Source organism: Peromyscus leucopus, chromosome 11 (genome assembly GCF_004664715.2).
Source record: "Peromyscus leucopus breed LL Stock chromosome 11, UCI_PerLeu_2.1, whole genome shotgun sequence".
Classification (NCBI taxonomy): domain Eukaryota; kingdom Metazoa; phylum Chordata; class Mammalia; order Rodentia; family Cricetidae; genus Peromyscus; species Peromyscus leucopus.
In genome coordinates, this window is record NC_051072.1 from 9,508,406 (window position 1) to 9,530,135 (window position 21,730).

Consider the following 21,730-nt stretch of genomic DNA (forward strand, 5'->3'; position numbering starts at 1 on the left):
CTATCTGTGCTTGACAGATGAAGACCCAGTAGAGACAGCTGACACTTCAGCTGCTGAGAGAACATGATTGAAATGGCTGTGTCTTGCCAATAACACACTGCAGTACTTCACCATGTTCCAGCTCTTGTACTCCGCACTCCTTGTCTATGATTTTCCAGGAGCCTTAGAGGGACTGATGCAGGTGTCTTGTTTAACTTTAGCGGTTAAGAGCTAACTACTTTTGTAGAGCTACATGTTGGCACTATCTTAATAAATAGCACCTTCATATAAGTTTTAAGTTATTTTCATCAATGTGCTTTGTAACATAGTTTACACATAATGATTTAAATGATATCATCTTAGCGACTACAGATACCTTCATTTTCATTTTCATGTTCTCCATATTGTCCTAGCAATGTGTTTTAAAATTACTTTAAAGCTTTATGCTATTTTCAGGGGATTTATGACAAACCTATGCCTATAAGTTTTAATTTAAAAAACAACATGAACTGTCATAGAAAAATAAAAAAACTCCTCCAAAATGATTTAATAATTTATCAAAAATGCCACGCTTGTCCTTTATTTACAAGTTAAATTGATCCTACTTAGTATAGTTAACTGATTGGTATTTCAATACTTATAAATATTTAATTTAATTATGCAGAAATGAGTGAGGTAAAATAAATAAAATATTAAGGAAGTTTAAAGATAAATTAAAATTTAATGATGTATAAAACTAAATCATGCTTTGGGGATTTTCTAGTCAACTAAGCACTGGAGAACCTCACGTTGCTGTAGGCAAGCATAATGCTCACAGGCAAGCTCCTTCAGTTGCCTGTGCCACAATGTGACAAGGACTCATCCTACAATTAGACGACTTTGAGGATTAGCTGACATTAGGGACTGAGCAGGAAGAAAAGCTGATTTATATGAGAAGCTCACTGAGAACTGGTGCTTATAACAACTTCTCCTTCTGGCTAAGAGGATTTCTAAATGCAATTGCTCATTTTGATTCAAAACAAACAGCAATGTAACTTCAGGGTAGTTTGCCACCCTGGGCTACCAACACAGTAATCTCTAAACAGAAATTCTCTTTCTGTGTTTTAAGAGTGAAGTATGAATGCTGAAATAACAGCTACTTCTTCTGGGCATATAATTCTACAGTAAATTGGAATAATTACAGAAAATTCATGTTCTTAAAAGGACTTGTCATGTGTAAATGATAGGTTATGTAACTTAGAGAAACAAATTTTAAAAATACAATGTTTAAATTTATTAGAAAGTTTTAGGCATTAGTTTTTAATTAAAAAATGATGTGTCTGAGTATTTTGTCCATATGAATGTCTGTCCACCACATGTATTCCTGATGCTCCTTGAGGTCAGAAGAGGTTGTTGGAGCCTCTGGAACTGGTATTATCAATGCTTGTGAGCCACTATGTGGTGCTGGGTACCATACCAGGGGACTTTGGAAAAGAAGCCAGTGCTTTCAATCACTGAGCTGTGTCTCCAGCCCCAGCTTTGGATGTTTTTGCTAAATATTTCTAAATATCTACAGATCATTGAGGATGTTTTGTTATAATGAATTCATACATCTTGATAATTGAATGGAATGCTCTTGTTGGTATACAAATACTGTACTTTTAGGAGGCTCTTGCTTTACCCGAATGAGTAGAGATACACAGATCAATCTTCCTTGTGAATGCCATACACTTTTCTAAGTTTTTCCTAACATCTTAGTCCTGAGTTTAGTTGCCTTTAGAAGAAGTATTCCCTAGGCTTATGCCTCCAGGTAGAATATCAAATTAGAATTACAAAAGTTGTATGCAAACACCAGTGAGTATTCACCATTTCTGTGTTTCTGTATATAAGACAAATATTGTATTGCGTGTACTCTAACACCAGATTGACCATGCTGGGAATCCTGACTTTAATACTTAAGTGTTGAGAAACTCACTATGCTTCAGATTTCTTTTATACTAAAAGTACATAGTAAAGACATGCACTTCAAACAGGTGTTGTAGACTTTGAATGGATTATCGTTTATGAAATGCTTAGAGTAAGCAAATAGAAAATATTCTGCAAGAACTGCAGTATAGTAAGTAGCACCATTAGTATTTCTTAAATTACCAGTTTTTAAGTAGTCTAAGATTTATGCTTACATCAGAGACCTTATACTTCAAATTATTTTACTAGAATTTATATTTTATCATTAAATCTACCACCTATATAATTTATATATTAAAGCTAACATTGATAGTGTAACAATTAAAGCCTCATATCAAAGGACATATAAAATGTTTTTTAATAATATTAAAAAGCTTTATGACCATGATATGAGGAAATTAGTATTTCCATAAAGACTAAAAATCTCAACATGAATGTGTTGTATTTTCAATTTTATTTTCTTTATTTTAAGCATGGCACATTGGGTGTTGTGAGTAGACCAAGATCTTCACAGTCTCAAATTCTCACAGGACAATTTTTTAAAAGGAACCCAATGAAAACTGACTTTGCATGTGTATGCATTTATGTATATACAATTTTGCATATAAAATTGTAATACTGAATTAGGACCTAAGAAATTAGCCTAAAAACATGTTTGCTTAAAAAACTAGGAAGAAATCCCACAGAGTTATACAGTGCTCAGTACATAATAATTGGCCTTAAGAATAAATTTATTTCCCAAAATACGATTGCAAAGCTTGGAATATATATGAAGCACTATGCTAGAAATGTGAGCCAGAAGTTTTAGATGGCTAGCTCAAATGTCAGTATTGTGTATTTAGATTTCACAGGCCCTCCACAGGAGCATCCTATGGAATATAGTTTAGCATAGGCAGAGGGCCAATAGCTTAAATAAGTTTCTGGTTGAAATAAAATAATCAGACCTTCAAATATCTTTTTGAATAAATATAAGAAGCATGACATCATTAAGAAGAATATATTAACCATATAACAAATATAGTTTATGTGTAAAATTATGTGCACAAAATAGAGAATATATAATTAATATCTTATTGAGAAAAATGTACAATAGATGAATCTAAAAGGAAATCAATATTGGAGTTATTTTATGAATAATGAAGTATGAAGTATAAGATTGCTTAATGCATTCCAGAAAATGTGGGAAAAACCAAACATTTAAAAATTCCATCAGAATACTAAACCCTCTAAGATGCACAGGTATTTGAAATATGAAACACACACACACACACACACACACACACACACACACACGCACGCACGCACGCACACACACACACACACACACACACACGAGAGAGAGAGAGAGAGAGAGAGAGAGAGAGAGAGAGAGAGAGAGAGAGAGAGAGAGTAACTAAAAATAGGTTAACAGAAATTATTTAACACAGAGGAGACAGAAATGCATGGAGGGAGCCTCACTGAAAAGGAAAGATAGAGTGGTTTATGTCTGTACTCCTGCATCTGGAGGATAGAATCAGAGGATCAGAATTACAAGTTCATCCTCATCACTGTCTACATTGTGAGTTTGAAGTCAGTTGGTGTAAAACCACAGTGATCTGTGAACATTTTCTGCACCTGTTTTCTCATACACAGAGAGTTAGAATGCAGTTAACTGTTTGAGTAGGAAGGTGTTCTACCTTGACAACTATTCACAAGATGTGTTAAACTGTTTTTGACACCTCAAAATATTCATTTAATTTGATAGTCACTTATCTCTCATATTGTTTGCATATGGTGTGACCAGTTTTTCATACATGAACAAACTGGAGTACAGCTCTCCAAGGTATACCCATCATTTTCCTTATAAATGCCCTTTATATATCATGTTGACATTATGTGTCATTTTATGTTTTCTTTTATTTGAGAGCTTTGAAAGTTTTTAATAAAAACAACCTCATATCAAATAACAAAGATGGGCATATGCGCTTTCAAGGATTTTTAATAGTTTTATATCTAAAGGCATTGTGAAATATAATTTTCCCTAATAATCCATCTAAGTAAATCAAACAATTCAACTACTGTTTGGAAAATATTTGTGCATTCCAGATGTCATCTCCCTGCCAATGATGTTCTAGTTTTGCCAATAACTTTTAGAAATATATCTCCTAAACTTTTCAAAGCTTGATTGTAGGATTTGGGGACATACTCAAAAAGTTTAATGAGATAAAGAAAACCTGTCTTTCACTTCAGTACAAGAAACCAATCTTAGCCTTTGTTTCCAATAGAGCTGCTATTGCTTTCAAATAATAAACTTTCCTTTCAATAAGATTTAAACTTTGATATGAGAAATGAAATGAAATTACATGAAATGTTAGGGCCCAACCCACATGTATAATTTCACTGTAACCTTCAAGAAAGTGACATTACATATGAACTTCAAACAGGCATTATGTTTTCTGTGTATCTGACTCATGTTTCCTATGTACTGCTGAAGTTTAATTTATACTATACTCTGTCAGTTTTAAATTATGGTATAATAGTCACTCAATATTCTGAATTACAAATTTATAAAATCAAATATTTAAATAATCTAACATTTTATTATATTATTATATTCTATAATTTTTCCCATGGCTTCATTTAGATGTGAAAGTTCAACTGTATGGTTAAATAATATGTCTTTATATTTGAGGAGCATTTTTATTGTTTAGAGCAAGACATTAAAGTTAAGCACTCAACACATACTGTCTTGCATTAAATCTGCTATAAATTCTATTATAATATAGTCAAGTGCTTTGTGTTTCTTTGGTTATATTGGAAGTTGTTCGTTTTCAAGTATGACTCATTTTTGTTTTTATTGCTTTTGTTACATAAAATACCTTAAAGGCTAAAGGAGATTTTTAAAAATTCACATTATGTTTTGAAAAAAATAGTCTTTTATGCAATTCATTTTGTTGTTTTTCTTCTTTATGTTGTTTTGGTTGACTTCAATTAGGAAAACAAAACACTCTGATGCCCACATTACAGTGGTCACCTTTGTGGAATTAGAAGATCCTTAGATATGTGGTCGCTTTTCTTAAGCAAAGTATCTTCTCCATTTCACAGAGTTCTTTTAGATTTTGTTATCCTCTCAAAATAACATGAAATTTTCAGACACTTTCATGATTCTTGAGTTCAAATAACCACATTAGCAATTTTTCCTTCGAATTTTCTATTTCAGTTTGTGTTATGATAAAATAATACATATAATACATTCATCTTTAAATAGACAGCTGAATTGACATATTTTATAGTATAATTTAAAGGAGGTAGAAATGACCGGCAGAGTAAGAAGAGCTCCTCGAGCCAGGCAGTGGTGGCACATTCCTTTAATTTAATTCCAGCACTCAGGAGGCAGATCCAGGCAGATCTCTGTGAGTTCGAGGCCAGCCTGGGCTACCAAGTGAGTTCCAGGAAAGGTACAAAGCTACAGAGAAACCCTGTTTCGAAAAACAAAACAAAAGAAAGAGGAAGAAGAAGAAGAAGAAGAAGAAGAAGAAGAAGAAGAAGAAGAAGAAGAAGAAGAAGAAGAAGAAGAAGAAGAAGAAGAAGAAGAAGAAGGAGAGATCCTCAGATCGGAGTGCAATTTAATGATCCCTTCTAGAAATCCAAGTTAGGGTTTTGTTTGGCATGATTTCTTCTAGATTTTATACATGAGGTCACAACCACTATGAGTTGATGTGTGCCTCTGCCCCTTTGAGTCTTGAAAACAGTTTCACTGCAGTTACCATTACTCCTGGCTCCTATAGTCTTACTGCCCATTCTTCCACAATGATCCCTGAACCATGTAAAGAGCTGTGTTACACACATCTCATTTAAGGCACAGTATCTTATTCTCCACACATTGACCAGTGTGAGTCTCTATGATAATCAATATAGTCTTTAAAAAGAAGCATCTTTGATGAGAGCAAAGAGATTAAATAATCTATAAATTAAGGGGCAGGGCAATACCATATCCTCTTAGCCGAATAACAAACCTAAGTTCTCCTCTAGGACCCATGACCTGCCCTTGCATAGGTTCTAATGGTGCTAAGCATTAGTTCCATCATGTAGAGGAAGCTTTAAACTAGACCAAAAAGTAGCTTCTTACTTCTGTAACATTTCTTCCACAATTGCACCAGTGGCTACATCTTTCCAGTCAATTTGCTATTGAAGCTCACAGGGTTCATGTCCAAATAAAATCTTTGATTATTTTACTCATCTGATAGTGTGCATAGTACCTTCCAGAACCATATGGATGCTCTGAAAGGATGGGAATTTCAAGTCAGTACCTGCTTGATTCTCCCATGTTCTGAGACTCCAGGATGTGGTTGATGTATTCAGCAACAAAGTCTTAGCATCAGTTTCAGGCAGGTAACTAAGAAAAACGGCAATAACCTGCTGTATTTAGACAAGGGATCTTTTGGATCTTAGTGACTAGTACTTCAAAAACAGACAGTCAATTCTCAACACAGGGCTTTAACACTGGGCTTCTAATTTGACTTTATATGGTGTCTGGGAAAGATCACCCCCCATATGGTAACTATTTAAACATATTTTATATATACATATGAATATATTTTAGGAAGGTTCCGCAGTAGCAAATTTCATATGTCTTTTTCAATGAGCTTAATGCTATTTATCTGTCCCCACACTCATTTCTTACATCCCCCTACCATCTTCTTCCTCCACTTAACTTTTTCTGTGCTATTATTCTCTTTTCCCTATTCATACCAGTTGGGTTCTATACTCTCAACTCTACTTTCACCACGAACTCTTACTATTTTTATGACTACTATGTGTAGTAGTACATATTAATGATTCAAACACACATATTGATGATTCAAAGCATGCTTCTGTGGATGAGAAAGACTATCTATAGCATATTTCCAGTTCCATCCTTTACCAGCAGATTTCACAGTTTATTTTTCTTAACAACTGAATAAAGTTCCATTTTCTGCATGCACCACATCTTTATTATCCATTCACCAGCTGATGGACTTCTAGTCTGTTTTCATTATTGTAAATCGAGGATCAATGACAGTGAACACAGCTGAGCAAGTACTTCTGCAGTTGTCTAAAGAATCCTTTCAGAATATGCTCTGGGATGGTATAGCTGGAATACATGTTAGATCAACAATCTATTTATAGTTCATTAAAGAACTTGCACACTTGTTTCCATAGTGCTTACATCACCTTACATGTTATGCTTACTCCCACCAAAGAGAATAAGAGTTTCTGTTTCTCTATACTTATGCCAACACTTCTTGTCTTTTGGTTGAGCTAGGGGAGAGATGGAGTAGGAGAGCAATGAAAGAGATATCTTGATAGAGGGAGACATTGTGGGGTAAGGCAGAAACCTGGTGCTGGGAAAATTCTCAGGCATCCACAAGGACGACCCTAGGTTAGACTACTAGCAATAGTGGGGCAGGTGCCTGAACTGGCCTACCCTGGTAAGCAGATTGGTGAATACTCTTAACTATTATCATAGAGCCTTATCCAGTATCTGATGGAAGCAGATGCAGAGATTCACAACCAAGCACCAGGCCAAGCTTTGGAGTCCAGTAGACAAGAGGAGAGAGGGACAATATGAGCAAGGAGGAGTCAAGATCATGATGGGGGAAATCTACAGAGACAACTGAACCAAGCTCAAAGGAACTCACGAACTTTAGACTGACAGCTGTGGAACCTGCATGGGACTGGACTAGACACTCTACTCTGCCTATGGAAGAGATACGTGTAGCTGGGTCTGTTTGAGGGTCCCCTGGCAGTGTGATCAGGAGCTATCCCCGGTATATGAGCTGGCTTTCTGGATCCCATTACCTATGGTCAAACACTTTGCTTAGCCTTGATGCAGCAGGGAGGGGCTTGGTCCTGCCTCAACTGTACCAGGCTTAGCTGTTCCCCCATGGGAGAACTTACCCTTTTGGAGGAATGGGTGAGGGGTGGATCTCACAGGGAGGGGAGGGAAGGTGGGGAGGAGGCAGAGCGAGGAGGGATGAGAGGTAGATCTGTGGTTGGTATGTAAAAATGATTAAAACTTTTTTTTTTTTAAAAAATTGAGCGATTCTGACTGGGATATGATAAAATCTCAAAGTAGTTTTAATTTACCTTTCCATGAGGGTTAAGCATGCTGAGCATTTTAAAGCCTATTTCACATTCATTTTATTTCCTGTTTATTTTTATTTATTTACTTTACATACCAACGACAGTCTCCCCTCCCTCCTCCCCCTTCCCTCCCTCCTCTTCCTTTCTACTCCCCCTACCCTCAGAAAGGGTAAAGCTTTATTTCCTGTTTTTATAACTCTGTTTAGTATTATACTTAATATTAATGGGGTTGTTTTCTTCATTTCTTTTTTTTTAAATTCTTCTGCATTCTAAAAGTTGACCCTTTGATTATTTTCCATGTTCTATGATCTCTATGTGGTTCATTTCTTCAGCAATGGAGTTTTGCCCTCACTTTCTACAGGGTTAACATCAGTGTTATATAGTTGGAAAGTATCAATAATGATGGAGTTTATTGCTGTACAAAATCTTTTTAAGTTTCATAAAGTTCCAATTTCAATTATTAATCATTTTAATGGTTTTAATTGAAATAAAAATACATCACTTCCTTCTCTTTTTTCTTCCTCCATTTCCTGTGAGTCATCTTCCTTCTAACTCTTTCCATGCCAGCCCCTTCAAGCTGATAGCCACTTTTTCTGTACACTCACACACACACACACACACACACACACACACACACACACAATCTACTGCTGAATGTGTTTTTGTTATTTGTGTATGTATGATTTCAAGGTTTATCACTATGGACTGGACAACCAACAAGGGGCCTCATTCCTAAGCGAGGTAATTCTCTTCTTCTTTCTTCTTTATCAAATGAAAACCATCTCAGAAAAACACGACTGGACACAATGGAGAAATCAGTGGATTATGGGGAGCCCAGACCTATTGATTACATTATATTGTAGCACTCATATCTATGGCTTTTTGAATAGGACAGAGAAAGAGTATGAGAGCTGTAGCATCAGGAAGTCTGTCTTAAAATAGTATTTCTTAGAAAAGGCTTCATAAAAAGAGGGCGGCAATAGCAATGGACATGTTAAAGTAGAAGGGGAAAATTTTGTGGGGCCCACCCCTCAACAAAGAAATATAGGCAATCAATTGTTATTCTTAAATCTTTTGTTATATGAATCCTATTTAGATAGTCTTCATTTTTGCCTGTATAAGTTAAAATGTATTCTCTAAATTTTATTCTAGTAGACTCTGGATATCAATCAGGACTTCTGAGATCTTTGATCCACTTTAGTTGAGTTTTCTTCAGGGTGAATGATTAAGGGTCAGTTTCATTCTTCTGTCTGTAGCCATCTACTCTGACTACTTAAAGATGCTGTCTTTAATTAAGCCTTGCATACTTTTGGTAACTACTTCAAATGTTAGGTGTCTGTTGGAGAAGGGCTTACATATGGGCCTTCAGAATACAATAAGACAAGGCAAATCTTCATATCAAGGCTGGACAAGGCAACCCATTAGGAGGAAATGAGTCCCAAGAACAGACAAAGAGTCTGAGATACACCAACTCCCACTGTTAGAAGTCTCACAAAACCACCAAGCAAACAGCCATATTAATATGTGGAGGAACTGGTACAGACCCATGCAGGTGCTTCTCTCTCTCTCTCTCTCTCTCTCTCTCTCTCTCTCTCTCTCTCTCTCTCTCTCTCTCTCGCCATATGAGGCCTACTTCGTTGGCTAGGTGAGCCATGTTTTCCAGGTGTTCTCCATCCCCTCTAATTCCTACAGTCTTTCTTCCCCACCTTCTATAGGGTTCCCAAATTTTCTTAATGGTGATTGCTTTGAATCTGTAAATTGCTTTTGGCAGGATGACCATTTCCCCACTTTTATTTATTTATTTATTTATTTATTTATTTATTTATTTATTTATTTATTTATTTTTTGTTTTTGTTTTTCCGAGACAGGGTTTCTCTTGTGTAGCTTTGTGCCTTTCCTGGAACTCACTTGGTAGCCCAGGCTGGCCTCGAACTCACAGAGATCCGCCTGGCTCTGCCTCCCGAGTGCTGGGATTAAAGGCGTGCGCCACCATCGCCCGGCCCCACTTTTAATACTAACAATCCATGATATGGAAAGTCATTCCATTTTTTGGTATTTTCTTCAGTTTATTTCTTGAGAGTTTTATTGTCTTCACTGATCAGATCTTTACCTGCTTTGGTTAGGGTTATTCTGAGATATTTTTATTACAGTCAATCCATGTGAGTCTATTAAATGGGTAACAGAATTTATTAAGGTATAAATTGAGGAAATACACTCACGATTACAGAACGGAGTAGACAGCAGAAGTCGTCCTCTGATCTGACCAGGAGCGAATTCACCTCGCAGGCAGGAGCAGGGAACAAGGGAAGTTCTTTGCCCAGTAGGCCATTTTGTGCCAAGAAGAAAACAAACTTCCAAACGGGAATGTCTTAGAAGCCCAACATTCTCTCAGGTTCAGATCGGTGCTGCCAGGAGCAAACATATCTCACCTTAACAGAATTCTAAGTTATCAAAACATTTAAATGCCATGTTCTCTAGGTGTATGAAGTGTTTGAAGACTACCTATCTTCTGATACATTCCTAGCTATCTGACATATGTTTCTGTAAATCTGGAGAACGTAACTAACATAACTATAGAAATGACATGCATGTGTGACTTATTTTAAAAAAACCTAAGGACTAAGTCTTCACATTAACATGATAAACACTCTCTACAGATGTACCATATAAGGACAATGACCTCAAAATTGTGACAATACACAAAATAGCTTAAACAGAGGTAGGAATGTATAATGCAATATGCAATATGGCAATAATCCTAAATACGTATCAATATATAAAATATTTCAAACAAGAGTAGGAATATGTGTACAATACAACAAATATAGTTTTGTATTTGTATCAATATATAAATTTAATCTTTTTAGGAATGTAAGAGTAGGAATATAAGAATAATTTACATTTTTATGTGTGCATATATATATGTGCAAATTATATAAGGCTGATATTTTACTGAATTAGTTTACTAGTAAATACAATAATCTACCTTTATATCCTACACCTATCCATTCCCCTTTTTATTTTCTAAATGGTGTCAGAAGTGGGATTCCCTCTGCTCCTTTTAAGAGGTCACATACAACGGCAGGAAGCACCACCTCCTTTGGGCCCTATAACTCAAGGTCATTGGCAGAGCAAATACCATTACATATTTTGTTTTGTGGCTGTTTGTAAGTGAGGTGTTTTCTTTCATTAGTTTCTGTCTAAGTATGATTATTCTTGAAATACATATAGGCTACTGATTTTATGTTGATTCTATATTCTGTTATTTTGCCTCCCTCACATAAGCTCTATTTCAGCATTTTTTTTAATGCAAAATTTCAGGCTCAAGGTCTTCCAAAAACATTTTCTAGCATATATATTTTTTACTATATCAAAGCCATATATTAAAAATATAATTCCAGAGAAGCAGTTTTAAGAAAGCAGTTCTCACTGTGTAGATGGTAAACTCAGACTGTATATTTTTTCTTTTACAAGAATTAATCCTATTGGAAGGACCACAAGACACTTATGATGAAAATACAGGAAAGCACGAATATTAGAGGTCATAGTAATAATTTCTGATACATTAGTTAGTCACTAGGGGTGTGTCACTACTTCAATAAGAAAGAACTTATATTTAAAAGAGATTTAGTGATTTCATATCAGAATGTTCATCCTCATTATGAACGTACAATAACCTTCATGGAATCAAGGAAGGGAATGTTCACAACTGAGGGTACAAATTGGGACACAGCAAAATATTCTCTTACAATTCGACATTGGAAGTCATTAATTATAGGACTCAATTTGCTTAAAACTCACCAAGAATCAAGCAAAGACTATGATGATAGAGAGGAAGTGGCACTTCCTCTGATATCTAGTGACTGAGGAGAATAATGGGGTCATTCTACTGTAAGCTAATCACACTCAAGTGTGCTTGAACTATGTTCAAATGCATTTGTATGTTTTATGAGTTCGTATCTACTTTTAATTTTCCCTTTTCTGGAATATAATTCACAAACTTAAACATAGACATCATTATATTTTTGGGATATGCTTAATGAATCAAAGGAACAGAAGAGGCAGAATTAATTTATTAATCAAAGGAAGCAGAATTATTTGTTAATGATATAAAAATCAACAGTTTGGATTATACAGAAATTGGTTTGCATAGCAATGCACAGTATAGAAAGGCGAAACAATGTAATACTGTGTTACTATCTGTGAAATAAGTTTTTATAACAGAAGAAAATAATCTATAGCTTCAACATACATCTGTATTTTATATCAATAAAAATAAAGAAGTCCACTACATATGTATAAATATATACATACATAAAATGAATGCATGTAATATACTTTTTATGTAAGTAGGCAATTCAAGAAAAAAGACAACAAAACATCCCCAAAATCTGTAAAAATAAGAAAATCTGGTTACAAGCCAAAAAGACAAATGAACAAATGTCTCCCATATAACAAAATTCTTTGATGATGTGAATATGTAACAAAGAAGTTCTTTGTGTCTTTTTCATATTTCACAAAAATTACTGAAATACATAGAGTTTGTATAATTTGTTCTTATTTGACTGTATCATAGATGGAGGTTTTCAAGTGAGAGGAAATCCATTCCTCTTGTGTATCACTTTAGATTTGTATTTCTCTCACTTTTTTAAAACTATTCCTTTCTATGTGCTCACCTGGATATAACAGGCCTACAAAGGATAATTTTAATACCTTAAGGTCATTTGATTTGGGAGCTTAATTATATCCGGAAAATCCCCTAACAGTTTCACCTAGTCATATTTTAAAGAAATAGGTGAGAATGTGTTAAGCAGGGTCAGAGAGCTTAAAGGCATTGCTATGAATTTGCATACACAAAAATGTATAAAGCTAAGCCCAAGATATGGATGACATGCAAATTTTTTAGGTTATAACCCAATCTCCCATCTCAAAGATGAAAATATTTTATTGTAATATTAATTGAGTGTTTATCAACATGTGTTTAAAATGATACTGTTGCAGCATTTGTAACAGCCAGATCACAGAATCAGTCTACCTGGCTGTGATTGTTAGGCTTATTTGTCAGCTGTCTGGGATATAGAATAATCCAAGGTATGTGCCTCTAGCTATGCCTGTGAAGACGTTTCCAAACAAAGTTAACTGAAGGCTAACAGCTGTGGAGATATGTGGTCTAAATGCTTGTTATCTTCCAATGAGCAGCCCAAATATAGGGATTAGAGAACAATGTCTTTTGCCTACTTTCCATTCCTCCCCAGTGAGTGCTTCTGTTGGTGTGGCCCTCATCCTCTGATGACATAGGAATCCGGCTTCTTTGGTCTTACAATGTGGACTGAGTACCAGTGGCTCTCTCATAAGCTTCCTGGCCTCTACCTCTGGTTTGGAATTGCTGAGACATCAGGCTCATGTACTGAACAGGTCCTCAGAACTTTCTCATGCAATCTGCCAGTCACTGGAATCCCCAGAAACTATTATGTAGGTCAATTTAATAACTATTGATCTATTATATATATATATATATATATATATATATATATATATATATATGTTTGTGTGTGTGTGTGTGCGTGTGTGTGTGCTTCTATTTCTCTCCATCTAAATAGATAGATGTGTTCTACTGGATCTAAAGAACCTTACCTACGTATATCACTCATGGGTAGATTAAAAAATACATATCTCTCTCTCTCTCTCTCTCTCTCTCTCTCTCTCTCTCTCTCACACACACACACACACACACACACACACACACACACACACATACATTTAGCTGTTAAGAAAATTTCAATCATGTTACCTGTATAAAAAAATGTTAAGTAATATAATACCGTCCAGAAAAGACAAGGGGCTAATATTTTCTGTTATGGATGGAATCTTAAAAATTAAATCCAGTCTTTTGCATATATATACAGTATATAATATATATATATATATATATATATATATATATATTATACTATTAACACAATAAACAGGAAAGGTCCCAGGGATAAATACAGATAATATGTGATCAAAATACTTTCTATAAATGCACAAAATATACCAAAAATGAAACACAAAATTTTCTGATGTTTTACATAATTTAAAAAAATTACTATTGAGGTCCCAGATAATGAATGTCATTTTAAGGGAGAAGCAAAAACAAGCTGGTAGCTGATAAATGAGGCTAGCACCAACTGAACCATGCATCTTCATGTAGAGATGCTAATTGAGCCAGTTTTTATCCTAGCTCTACAGTGAGTTCTGGGAACTCTGCCCTTGCATGACTAGATTCATCCACTATCCTGTGTATGGAGCTTTCTTTCCTTTTCTTTCTTTCTCTCTCTCTCTCTCTTTCTTTCTTTTTCTATTATGAGCTTGATACAGTATGAATTCTTATCCTAATGGTGAAATGTGTCGTTGAGGCTTGCCCAGTACTTGAGTAAAACTGAAACTTATTATAAGCCACAGTCATCTTAGGGTCCCCCCCTGCTCTATAGTACTCTTGAATGCGTTGGCACAGGAGATCACTTCCTAAATACAACACCAGCAGCACAGACACTGAGCACAACAATTAATAAATGGCATCTCTTGAAACTGAGAAGATTTTGTAGGGGAAAAGGCACAGTCAATAAGACAAAAAGACAGCCTACAGAATGGGAAAAGACCTTCACCAACCCCACATCTGACAGAGGACTGATATCCAGAATATATAAGGAACTCAAGAAATTAGACATCAAAATACTGAACAATCCAATTAAAAAAATGTATGGAACTGTCTTAGGTCAGAAGCCTGAAGGAGTCATGGAATGAGAACAGACTCAGCTCCTTCCCTGTGAGCTCTGCCACACTGGAGTCTCCCTACTGTCTCCAGGGCTGAGATCCCCTGTTGGTTATAGTCCTGCAACTGCATCGCCTAGATTGTGAGGCGTGGCTTCCTGTGGGCTCTGATTTCTCATGACTTAGACATGTCTTCTCTGTATAGGGGCCAAAAAGCACCAGGTAGCTTAGATATTGGATGGTACTCATATAGCACACCAGACCAACCACACTATGGAGGCTAATTGCTTCCCATTAGTGCAGGTTGAAAAGGGCCAAGGAAAAATGCCCTGCCCCTGACTAGACCTGGGCCAAGGAAGAACACCCTTATCCTGACTTGACCCCAGGACCAGGGTTTAAAATTACAGGAATCCTTAAGCACAGAATCCCACCAATCCCTGAGGCCTTTGAGTTTGAAGTGCCACCGGTCCCTGAGCTTGCCCCAGAATCAGACTACAAACATTCTCCAATCCCTAGTCATCCTAGAAAGCTCCACCCCCAGGATATCCTATATAAGATCTGTGCTCTGTTCAGTTTGTTGCTGTTTCTCACCCAAGGCAGCCACTCTCCTGGATTCTTCCTTCCCAATAAATATCTTGATTGAGGTTTATTGTGCAGTGTGACATTATCACTGGAGGCAAACACTTTTGCTGGGGAAACTGTCCCTGGTAGATCAGAGATGTAGCACTTCTCCAGAGCAGAGTGGAGCAGAGCAGAGCTGAAACCAACTTCCTTGGGAAAACCCTCTCCTGCCAGAGCAGAGCTATTGCATTTACATTGGAGAAAATTTTCCTTGGACCAGGGCTGTAAGCTGCTATGTGTATGGTGACTTTGTGACATTCCTTGGCTCCCGATTGTTAGGACACCTTTCCATCCCAGTTGCAATGCTTATAACTAGTGACCCCATCAAATCCCCATTGCTAGGCATGACGGGCACTGTGGGGCTTTGAGTTGTGAAAGGACAGAATAAAACTGAGCCCTAGAAGTGCAGTCATTGTAACAATTACTTGTGAGTAGAAATCCAACTAGTGTGAAGGGAGCCTAAGTGTCTGTAACATGCACAGCACATGTAGCCACCACAGACCTTATCCTGGAAAACATTCAGATAAAACTATCACCATGACATTCCCGAGTCACTTTCTACCCTCACACTTGGCTTTAGAATATGTCTCTACACAGTTATATGGATCTATTTTACTTTAAAGAAACAGATGGAATCAGGGTCTGGCATCACTCAGTAAGCACTCCACAGTGAGCTGTATCCCAGTCCCTAGGTAGCAGACCTGTGGAGGCATTTCTGATGAGAGTCTTGAAACTATAAAACCAACTTTGTTCTGTCCAAGCCAAAACTTAAATCAAATAGCCAACTGGCCCCTGTGACCACCCTCCTGCATATTCTTTGGTCAATGCAGCCTAATACCATGCCAAGACTACATTTGGTGACAAGCCATGTCTATAGATTTTGTATGATGCTCAATCTCTTAACATTTCCCCAAACCAACACTGGTGACCTAGGGTCTGCCCTGTTCTGCTGAGCACCCAGTAGTGAGGACACTGAATCACTCCCAGCCATGCTGACCTTCCATTGAGTTAGGGCAAGTTAGGGCTGTTTTTATTCCTGATGGGATTTTCAGTTTCTGGCTTTTGCATTACTTGCTCTGTGAAGCTGACAGAGCAAGACATGTCAAATGCAAAACCTGTCTCAGCATCCCATCTCCAGTGAGTGAAAGCAGGTAGTTTACTTATGAGAGCATGGAGCAGATGACCTAACAGGCTGCTCAGTCTTCTCTCAGAGATCAGGTCTCAATTTCAGTTTCCTGAGACTGAACAGACAGTTTCTGAGGAAGAGCCACAAAGGGCAATTAACCACTGGTGCCCCTAAGAACAGGGACAAGGAGAATAGGACACACAAAGCCTGGGCCACTGAGCCAGCACTCACAGTCTGTACATATTAGGCCAGCCATCATCCACAGCAACTCAAGGACAGAGCCTGGGACTTGTTCAGGTCTGCCCCCAAATAGAAACTGTAGCTCCTGACTAGTCCTGGCCAATTAGAACATACTGATATGATTGTTACTTGATTGAGCCAAACATATCTAAAATGACATAATTGCCTATGTTCTCCCCTTGGCTATGCTTAAAAGGAGCCCACACAGCCCTCTCAGGGTCTTCACCTTCTTGCCTTTGTATGGGATGGCAGGCACCAGCATGCTGGAAGCTTTCCCAAGATAATAAATGCTCTTGTTGTTTTCATATTTGGATAGTGGTCTTTTGTGGAACTTTTCCAGGGCCCTAACACTTATTGACCTCTGCAATCATTTCTTACCTCTACAATCATTTCTTATCTTTGTGTAATTTGGCCCCACATAAATTAGAAAGAAGTGTGTGTGTGTGTGTGTGTGTGTGTGTGTGTGTGTGTGTATGTGTGTGTGTGTGTGTGTGTGTGTGTGTGTGTGTGTGTGTGTGTAGTATACAGCAGAGGAAAGATGATAAGTGATGCTGCAGGGGAGACCTGCTGTCACTTTGATGAAATAAACTTCTAAGGTCCTTCACAACAACAAACATACTAAAATAAAAATAAAGAAATAAAAAGAAACATCAAAGAAGACAGCAAAGAACATGTTTCCTTTCTGTCTTCACTATGCAATAACCAAGAAGACAATCATCTATAAAGCAAGAAAAGAGGCATCTCCAGTAACCAATCATTCTGGCAGTATGATTAGGTTTGTAGCCCCCAGAAGAGTAAAGAAGTATGTTCTCTTTCAAAACCTGATAGGATGTGATATTTTGTTATGCCATACAGACAGAGGACAGGGACCTCAAATAGTGAGACTAGACTGACTCACCTGCTCCTGTTTTCAAAAGAGTCTCAAAGTTTCAAGCAAAGAAAAAAATCAACACTGGGTAAGCTTCTTAGTGGCTCATCTGTTAACATAATAAACATATTTGGTGATAATAATTTTGCACAGCTTATAATTTTTCCTTCCACCTCTAGGTTTTCTTCAGGCTCTATGGTTGCAAAGGGCAGTAATTTATCACTGTCCTTTGATGTTATCACATGAACCATTGGTCCATGTCTTCTTATTAAACTAGAGAGACCCTTGGTACACACTTAAGGTAATTGTTCTTGAATCTGAGGCAACACTGAATTTCCAATTCCTGCTTTCATTGGGTCACATCCTAAAAATCTAGATGATTCTATTGTACAATTCCTTAAGGGGCAGGTGGATGAAATGACGATGTCAAGAAGATTTATCAATGAGTGTACCTTAAGAACATCTTAGAATTTATATTTTCTATAAATTCTGCATAAAATAAAATTGGTTAGCTCCTGACTTTTTATTAAAAATAACATTCTAATATATTACCTTTCAGCTCACTTTTTAAAAGCATGTTATATAATATTTTAAAAAGCATACTTGCATCATATATACATTTAATTACAAGAAACTCATTTCACTAATATTTTTGAATAACACTATAAAATTACAAGGCAGGAAAGAATTAAAAGAAATATCAATGAAAGTCCAATGACTATAAAATAGGCCCTAATATGTGATTTCACCTCCTAGAGACCTGCTCTTTCCTGTAGAGGAAACTGAGGAAGATTGGATCTATAGGAGAGGGGAGCTAAGAGGGAGCTAAGAGGAGTGGACAGAGGAGAAGCTGTGGTTAAAACATATTGTATGAAACAAGAATCTATTTTCAATAAAAAATGTTTACTAAAGAATGAAGAAAAGTGACTTTTGAAATGTATTATTTATTCTATGAGAAGTTCATACACACATACAATGCATTTTGCACATACCCACTCTTACTACACTTTCCAACTTTTTCCAGGACCCCTACCACATTCTCCTCCTCACGTGGTGTTCTTTCTCTTTTATTTTGTTTAACTCAGCCTTTCCAATAAAAGTGGATTATAAGATACAAATGATAAATCCATCCACCAGCAAAGAATGCCTGTGACAAAGGGGCATGTCTGAAAAAGAAATTGCTTAAAGGATTACTATTTTAAGATTTTTTTTGAATCTTCTATATTAGGGTCTGTCTTTTCTTTTGTGAAGAATGAAGGTCTTTCTAGAGACAAGCCTCTGTGAGATTTATTATGAAAATATATAGACGTAGAAAAACTGATGATACTGTTATAGGAACACAATGTACAGTGATCAGAAGATTCTTATTGAGAAATGTTGCTGTGTTCCGGTTTCTCTCATTTTTCTTTAGAAAAATCAATGTTTATGTAATATTTTATTTTCTTGTAAGGAGGGGTTTTATTTTCCTTATCTGGTGTTGGTGATTAAAATGGTATCATTGAATGCTCTGGATAAACACACTGGCGTGGTGCTTGCACATTGTGCCATGCTTTTGGAAAAGTCCTGTTTGCAAACAAATCAATAATGATTTGATTTTCACAGCTAGTGATCAGTTTGGACAGAGAGGACCCTAATGCCCTCCATGGAAGCAGAAAATGAGACTGGACTCAGAACACAGCATGACTGTCAACACCTCTCAGTTCCAAGCTGATGATATAGTTCAGGAAAGTTGGGAGACAATCTAAAAATTTTCATAACATTCACCTTAAAATGATTGCGTATTGTCCATCTGTGTTCATGGAATTTCTCCTTTAAAAGTTCCAAAGAAAGTAGCAAGGTTTTCGGGATGCATATCTTCACACATGCCATAGCATATTAGATTTCACAGACTTTACTTCTGTTTTTGTCTTTTCATTGAACAAAAACAATCACATAACTTACCATTTATAAATATCTCTCCTCTTTTAGCTCCTAGAGGATATTATAATATGTCTATAAACTTAGGTCATAGGGTATGGGGAAGTTGCAGGCAGGAAGCAGAAGGGATAGTCAGCTCAGGACTGCATGTAACATGCACCTACTGCTGTAGCTGAGGTTACAGCAACCACATCACAACCTACAAACAGGATCACACCTGGGTTTGTTCTGATGCTGTACATTTCACATTGGAAACTTCATACATGTTCTGAATTCTTATTTTCCTAGGGTTATTATTCATAAAAATCAAAGTTATACTGGGCACTTGTGACCTTACTCCCACCATTCCAAAAGGCAGACACAGATGGATCCTGAGTTGGAGACCAGCCTGGTCTACAGAGCAAGTTCCAGAACAGCCAGGGTTACTCACAGAAACCCTGTCTCTAAAAACAAAACAATCAACTTTATTCAGACATGTCTTTAGAATGCCTACAAGTATGTGATTCATTTTGGGATTATTTATAATACTGTGCTAGAAAAACATAAGAAATAGAAGCAGTGCAGTGTTTGGCAGCTAAACTGTGTTTTCTGTTGTTTTGAGGACTGTACTTCACAAATGCAAAATTTCCCCACTTTTCAAAAGCCTACTAATGTACTTTTGAATCCTGAAACACAGGGAAGCAGTGGCCATTAAACCGGTCTAGAAGGATTAAATATGAAATTCATGGAGATCTCATTTATTTCTCCTTCGCTGGATTATCTATGTGTTCCTCTTAGGGTCCTCCTTGTTAGCTGGCTTCTCTGGAGCTATGGGTTGTAGTCTGGTTATCCTTTGCCTTACATCTAGTATCCTCTTATTGGTGAGTACAGTACATATCATGTTTGTCCTTCATTTCCCTGAAATCCTACTAGTATTTCCCTGATACATTATGAAGGACACTACTAGTTTCCCTAGATAATTCATTCAAAGTTAATTTTCCACTACGGATAAGACATTGCCACAAATATAAGGTGCTTTTTTCACAATTATTTATTGAAGTCTACTTTATGTAGCAACAGTTTCTTTAAAATGACTACTTACACTTTTCACTAACACCTAAAACCCAGATTTAGCTTGGTGAGAACTATGAAAGCTTGCTGAATGAACAGTGCTATAGCAACCTGGAGGAATCACTTACCCTGTACCAAATAGATTCAAAGTCTCTTGTATACATATGTACTAGGTGAAACTTGATCAATGATGTTTTAGATAGCTCTGCTATTGCCTTGAATCTCTCTCCCTGTCTCTCTCTGTCTCTTTTCTCCTTTCTCCCTCCCTCCTGCCTTCCTCCCTTTCATGCGTGCGTGCGTGTGCATGCGTGTGTGTGTGTGTGTGTGTGTGTGTGTGTGTGTGTGTGTGTGTGTCACTGTCGTTCTCCTCATCCAACCCCCAGACTCTTTTCTTGACCCCTTGAGTAGGGAGAATCATTTCTGATATAATTTGGAGACATAATTAAAGGCTGAACCAGATTTACTGAAAATGTTGCCATCATTTCGTACTTGTTACACAACCGTCAGCAGAGGTCTCCGTAAATAGGTCATGTATAGATTAGAATATCATTAAAAATCTCACACTGTGAGAAAGAAGAACCAGTGATTCACTTTGTTTTAAATATGACTTTTGAAGTTTTACACAGAATTTTTTTTATAACTTTGTCTACAGAGAAATGCATTCCTCTGATAATTGCCTGCTTGCTTTTCAGTGATTATCAGAAAGATAGAAAATGTATTTATTGACATTTAAAAAGTTACTCTTCTGGCATCATTATTTGCTAATGAGCTTGTTTTGGAAAGTTTGCAAGCTTAGGTGACAGGATGACATTTTTATCTTGTGAATAAGGTCACCTATGTTACTCATTCTACTGGAAGAAATAAAAAAGGTCTTTTTGAAAGGTGAGGCAATTAACTACATTTGACCCAAAGCCTGTTTTAAAATTATACATACATATATGTAAATATATATGTGTATAATTATATATAATATATATGTGTGTGTGATATAGCAAATACAATATACATGGCTCTTGTAGCCTGTCATTTAGAGTGTCAATGATATTCATGAAGTAGTAGGTTGTAGTTGGCAACAGAAGAGAATCACCTATCACCCGTGTTGAAGTGTATCCTCAAGGTGCATTTTT